This window comes from Salmo salar, chromosome 10 (genome assembly GCF_965601325.2).
Source record: "Salmo salar chromosome 10, fSalSal1, whole genome shotgun sequence".
Lineage (NCBI taxonomy): Eukaryota > Metazoa > Chordata > Actinopteri > Salmoniformes > Salmonidae > Salmo > Salmo salar.
This window is the reverse complement of record NC_138300.1, coordinates 21,097,350-21,103,582: the sequence shown is the minus strand read 5'-3', so window position 1 is coordinate 21,103,582 and position 6,233 is coordinate 21,097,350.

Here is a 6,233-nt window from a genome sequence, read left to right as displayed (position 1 = left end):
ATGTTTCAAGCAGACCACCATAGTCCCTGTGCCCAAGAACACTAAGGTAACCTGCCTAAATTACTACCAACCCGTAGCGCTCACGTCTGTAGCCATGAAGTGCTTTGAAAGGCTGGTCATGTGTCACATCAACACCATTATCCCAGAAACCCTAGACCCACTCCAATTTGCATACTGCCCTAACAGATCCACAGATGATGCAATCTCTATTGCATTCCACACTGCCCTTTCCCACCTGGACAAAAGGAACACCTATGTGAGAATGCTATTCATTGACTACAGCTCAGCGTTCAACACCATAGTGCCCTCAAAGCTAATCAATAAGCTAAGGACCCTGGGACTAAACACTGCAACTGGATCCTGGACTTCCTGACGGGCCGCCCCCCAGGTGGAAAGGGTAGGTAACAACACATCCGGCACACTGATCCTCAACACAGGGGTCCCTCAGGGGTGCGTGCTCAGTCCCCTCCTGTACTCCCTGTTCATTCATGACTGCACTGCCAGGCACGATTCCAACACCATCATTAAGTTTGCCGATGATACAACAGTGGTAGGCCTGATCACCGACAACAACGAGACAGCCTATAGGGAGGAGGTCAGAGACTTGGCCGTGTGGTGCCAGGACAACAACCTTTCCCTCAACATGATCAAGACAAAGGAGATGATTGTGGACTACCGGAAAAGGAGGACAGAGCACACCCCCATTCTCATCGACGGGGCTGTAGTGGAGCAGGTTGAGAGCTTCAAGTTCCTTGGTGTCCACATCACCAACAAACTAACATGGTCCAAGCACACCAAGACGGTTGTGAAGAGGGCACAACAAAACCTATTCCCCCTCAGGAAACTAAAAAGATTTGGCATGGGTCCTCAGATCCTCAAAAGGTTCTACAGCTGCACCTTCGAGAGCATCCTGACTGGTTGCATCACTGCCTGGTATGGCAACTGCTCGGACTCCGACCGCAAGGCACTACAGAGGGTAGTGCGTACGGCCCAGTACATCCCTGGGGCCAAGCTTCCTGCCATCCAGGACCTCTATTCCAGGCGGTGTCAGAGGAAGGCCCTAAAAATGGTCAAAGACTCCAGCCACCCTAGTCATATTCTCTCTGCTACCGCACGGCAAGCGGTACCGGAGTGCCAAGTCTAGGTCCAAGAGGCTTAGCTTCTACCCCCAAGCCATAAGACTCCTGAACATCTAATCAAATGGATACCCAGACTATTTGCATTTCCCCCCCCCCCCCCCTTTTACGCCACTGCTACTCTCTGTTATTATCTATGCATCTACCTACATATACATATTACCTCAATTACAACTAACCGGTGCCCCCGCACATTGACTCTGTACCGGTACCCCCCTGTATATAATCTCGCTATTGTTATTTTACTGCTGCTTTTTAGTTACTTGTTCCTTTTATTTCTTATTCTTATTCATCTTGCATTGTTGGTTAGGGGCTTGTAAGCAAGCATTTCACTGTAAGGTGTTGTTTTCGGCACATTTGACTAATAAAACTTGATTTGATTTAATCACTACTGTACATGAAATAAACGTATTTTCGTAACATGAAACAATATCTCTATTTGTCCACAAGGTAGAGCCAAGTGTTCAGCAAACTGAAAGCTGTGGCTGAAACGGTTTCACCATATGTGCAGAACACCGAGAAATGTTATTATCTGGTAGACTGGAAGTCAAGTCATAATTCGTTGACCTGAAATAAGACTGTCCAAATGGAAAATAATCTTAAAGTAATTATAGTTTTTCATTAAAAAATCATTAGAAAGTACCATTGTTCTTTGTATGTTGACTTGACCTTTGATTGTGGCATTGGAGCCATAGGCAGTAGGTTGATGTAAAGTATCACTAGATGGCAGTAGTTAGTTAGTTCAGCCTCTGATCACAACCTGCCTGCCTGCCCTGAATTTGACCTTCACATTGCTCACTGTAGGGTTTGAGTAGGATCATTGTTATTACTGAAATTAGACCTTTATACACGTTTCTACACCCACCAGTGTGCAGTGCAAATCTTTTTTCTTTTTTGTTGTTGTAAAATTTCATTTTCTAACAAAATAAAACATACATAAACAAAAGACAATAAACAGACTCGCACACATTTCAGCAAACATCAGTGACATGACACCTGCTCAGACCCACCTGTTCCTACCCCAACAATACACATCACGTATGTCTCGCAACCACACTCCCACTCATCCTTCATCTCCTGGAACTTTCCAGTGCTTGTAACACAATGCCATATGACCTGAAATTACGCTATTATGTTTCTCTCTGTAGCCCACATTTTTTCTATATTTAAATAATAATGCATTTGATTCATCCACTGTCTTAACGATGAAGGATCATTTGATTTCCAGTTTTTACGTCAAAGTTTATTTCAAAATGATTGATGAGAAAAGTATGGTCCAGTCCATTGGGTGTCTCACCCACCCTCATATGCCACGTCTTGAACTATGCAAATAGATGGATTAAAAGTAAACTTACAATGCAAAACTGCAGTGCAGTAAAAACATATATACTGTTTAGTTATTCTACATATTGAGAGATTGGGACTATAAGGTTCTATAAAGCATTTTTGGCAACATTTAGTTATTGACACAGCCTTTTTCTGTTCAATGTTCTCTACCTTTATAGTACTCTAAATACCCCCAATTCATGTTGATAAGTTCAAAAGAACACAAGACAAAGAAAATTGCTGACACCTTTCAAAACGATGAGGGTTCTGTACTTTAAAGCCAATTGTCTGAGAATCATCTTTTTGCAGATAGAACCTTCTAGTCCTAAGCTCTTGATATCACTATGGCAATGGACCACAGTTGATGAATAAATATCCTGAAAATATCTTAAACATCTTCAAAAGATACATTGTATTTTTTTTTTTAGAACATCGTAATTGGGCTCAAACCCATTCCAGTCTTTGTAGTTACACAGAAAAACTGCAGTTCAGCCGAGTCATGCATCATTTCATAGAGACTTTCAACCTTGAGTTCTTTCTTTGATATGAATGTTTTTATTCCCTCTAGCTTTTTACCAAAGCTTAGCAATTATAAGTCAACCTGTGAGATGTCACAATGTCAGAGCTGAACTGAACTGACGCTGCACTTAAGGGCATACCTGCCTCACAAGCACAGATAACCATTGCAGATATCTCAATTCATTTTAGAAAGAGATTCAAAAAACTACATTTAAAACAACAATTGTAGTAGTCCCTTAAATTACCAGGCAAATTCCAGCCAAAAAAAGTATACCTTCACCTTCTGCGTTATCTCGGAATCTTTTATTCAGCAAATGCATTTGCTTCAGTATGCTTTGGCCACGGGTCTCAAAAGATGAGAGGAGTGGTATCGCCTCAGTCTGTCCACTAAATGGACTGCGCATGTGCTGTGATCCTCAAAGTATGGTTGAGATGATACTGTGGCCAATGTGGAGTGATGGCGCCACCTCACCCCCCTCCAGTTAATGATATACACCCGTGGGTGTAAGCCTGGGTGTCTGCTGCCGCCTGACAGACTGACTGACCGACCGCTTGGCTGGAGAGAAGACCCTGTCTCTATCCCTCCCTGCCTCTCTGCATTCCTACCTCTCTGCCTCCCTGCCTCCCTCCTTCTGCCCTTGACCTTGAATTCTGGGATACCTTGCCACCCAACAGTGAGCAGCCACCCTGGTATCGCCACAATCTAAACAATAGAACCAGGCAATAAAATGGACGGAGGGGGCCTGGGATTGTGAGAGTGGGGCGGGGACAGGGATGCTTGGTGGAGGCGCGGTTGCCATAGGTACCTGTAACTGTGCCAGAAAGGAGACCGACGAATTTGCATTTATTCAAATCATGCATGAATAATTTGCTATCCAGCCCTGGAACGCAGGCAGCAAACAATGACGGTTCACACATCCGCACCCCGGTTCTCTCTCCCCTCATATCCCATGGCTGTGTGGAGAGGTGAGAAGGTTATACTGGGAGGTATGCAGGAATAAAAGCTGCTTGGAAATGCATCTGATTTGAATGTGTCAAGACAGAGGAAACATGTCTGGTTAATATAGTTTCCCACAGAGTAATACAACGGCTGTGGGTGCCTTTCCGGATGAGGGTGCATTGGGTCCACTGCGCTCCCTTGAAAATGCAGTCGGATTTTGACACATGCTACATTACCAGGTATAGACGTGTAGGGATACAATGCAAAACGGAGCAATGTGAAACGGCGTATTGTTAACTTTGAGCCTATACCCAGAGCGTAGAGGCTCAGTAGAGGGGTAGAATATAACTGCCCATCAGTGGAGACAGACAACCCTGTGGCACTGCAAAGGCATGCTCGGTAAAATCCTGTGCAGTCACTTTGATAGCCAGCCACTGTCAGGTTCAAAAGCAACGGCCACTACTACAGTAGCTTTCATACATTCCACCGCATTAAAAACGCCTCGAAAAACATTATGGGGCACATAAATAGCCTTGTAAAAGTAGCCAGGAAAAACCTCTAAGACAACAAGAAGGACAGTGAGAAAAAATATCACATCAAAATGCACAAGACAATAAAGTCTCAGTCAAGAATGTGGGATAAATCCCTTCATTCATACAGGCGATATTCTCAAGTGCTATAAGATGTCGCCTCCCCCACCTCAGCCCCAGCCCACTCTCCCTACCTCAGTCTTGTTAATTCTATAAGATACAGCATATTGCCACTTATCGGCTGGCAGCGTTGTAAAAGCACTGAGGTCACTGCATTACGGAGCTGCTGGGCTCAATACTTCCATTAGAGGGAGTGTTCAGGCTGCACCGGGCTTCACTCAATCAAATACAGCCTCCATACTGCTGTTCCAAGTGCAGGGGAGGGGTCACGCTCACAAATGGAAACTCCCTCAGTGGTCTAGAACTAAGCACACATAAATCTAGTTATATACCCCCACTCACTCTCTACATTTTTATTTCTCTCTCTCTCCCTTTCTCTCCCTTTTTCTCTCATCTCTCTCTGTCACGCACACGTGCACACATGCACACATACGCAAACACAAACACACACACACACACACACACACACACACACACACACACACACACACACACACACACACACACACACACACACACACACACACACACACACACACACACACACACACACACACACACACACACACACACACACACACTTCAATAGGGCTCCTATTCCAAATTCCAACTTAAACTTGAAGCCCTTAGTGGAAGTATGTCTATTTTCATAGTAAGAGTGTGAATACTAATGAAAATAAATGTCGTTTTTGAATTTGAATGTTTAATATAAATGACATTTTCCCCATTGAAGACATTTAACATGTAACTATATATGTTTAATGCTGACATCCACTGGACTAAGAGCAAATGAGTTGCAGCTCCACAGAGCCTTACGAATGAGAAGAGAAAACAGAAAACAGAGAGGAGACTGTAGCTGCTCCGTATACTTCAATGACACTCCATCAATGGAAAACCTACACTGAGTGTACAAAACATTAGGAACACCTGTTCTTTCCATGACATAGACTGACCAGGTGAATCCAGATGAAAGCTGTGATCCCTTATTGATGTCACTTGTTAAATCCACTCCAGTCAGTGTAGATGAAGGGGAGGAGACAGGTTAAAGGATTTTTAAGCCTGGAGACAATTGAGACATGGATTGTGTATGTGTGCCATTCAGAGGGTGAATTGGCAAGACAAAATATTTAAGTGCCTTTGAACGGGGTATGATAGTAGGTGCCAGGCGCACTGGTTTGAGTGTGTCAAGATCTGTAACGCTGCTGGGTGTGTATCAACAATGGTCCACCACCCAAAGAACATCCGGTCAACCTGACACAACTGTGGGAAGCATTGGAGTCAAAACGGGCCGGCATCTCTATGGAACGCTTTCAACAACTTGTAGAGTCTATGGCCGATGAATTGAGGCTGTTCTGATGGCAAAAGGGGTGCAAATCAATATTAGGATTGAGGTTTTGAAGGTTTTGAACACTCAGTGTAATGAGGAAAACACCAGTGTTTTTCCCCTCCATATTTCTGATTGCGTCCCGTTTTTAATTCAGTATTGTGCATGAGATAAATAAATCAATGTTGGGAAAGAAAATAACGCTTTTATCATATCACAATAAAATGCAACAATTGAATGACGTTCAGATCATTTAGGCTACTGCAGGAGTTGAGGTTAACTTTATGCCACTGCCTTTTCAAAAAGGAGGGGAAGAAGAAAACGGTAAGAAAAGATGT